Consider the following 584-nt stretch of genomic DNA (forward strand, 5'->3'; position numbering starts at 1 on the left):
TAACTTATCCATGATTACCCGATCAAGGGGGGAAAATGAGAGGGGCTCCGACATCAGCCAGGCGGTAGTGATCCGCGTGATATCATACAGTTGCGCTCTTGGAGAGAGGGTGGCATCATAATTCCACTCATGAAATCGCTGCGCTTTTGTCAGAAGAGTCACCCCGCTACGCTGAAGCACTTCCTCCTTCAGTGCTGCGTAGGTGACGGGTGAAATATTGGCTAGGTCTTGGTAAGCCCGTTGCGCGGTGCCCGTCAAAAAAGGAGCGATCAAGTCTGCCCACCGTTCCTCGGGCCATTGTTCACGTTTTGCAGTGATTTCGAAAGTCAGAAGGAAAGCTTCCACTTCGTCACTGGCTGTTTGTTTAACCAGGAAGCGCGAGGGATTCACTCGCTCCAGTCGTTTCACTTCCTGTTGGTTGGTTTGCAACTCCATATATTTTTCCATTTGCTGGTGGTGTTGGTGTTGTGTTTGCTGTTGAAGTTGCAGCATTTGTACTTGCATCTGCATTGCCTCTTCGTGCCTCCTCTGAGTCTCCGCATTGCTGGCTATGAGACCTGCGAGAAGCTCCTGCACAGGGTTGG

Source organism: Melanostigma gelatinosum (assembly GCF_949748355.1).
Source record: "Melanostigma gelatinosum genome assembly, chromosome: 1".
NCBI classification, from domain to species: Eukaryota; Metazoa; Chordata; class Actinopteri; order Perciformes; family Zoarcidae; genus Melanostigma; species Melanostigma gelatinosum.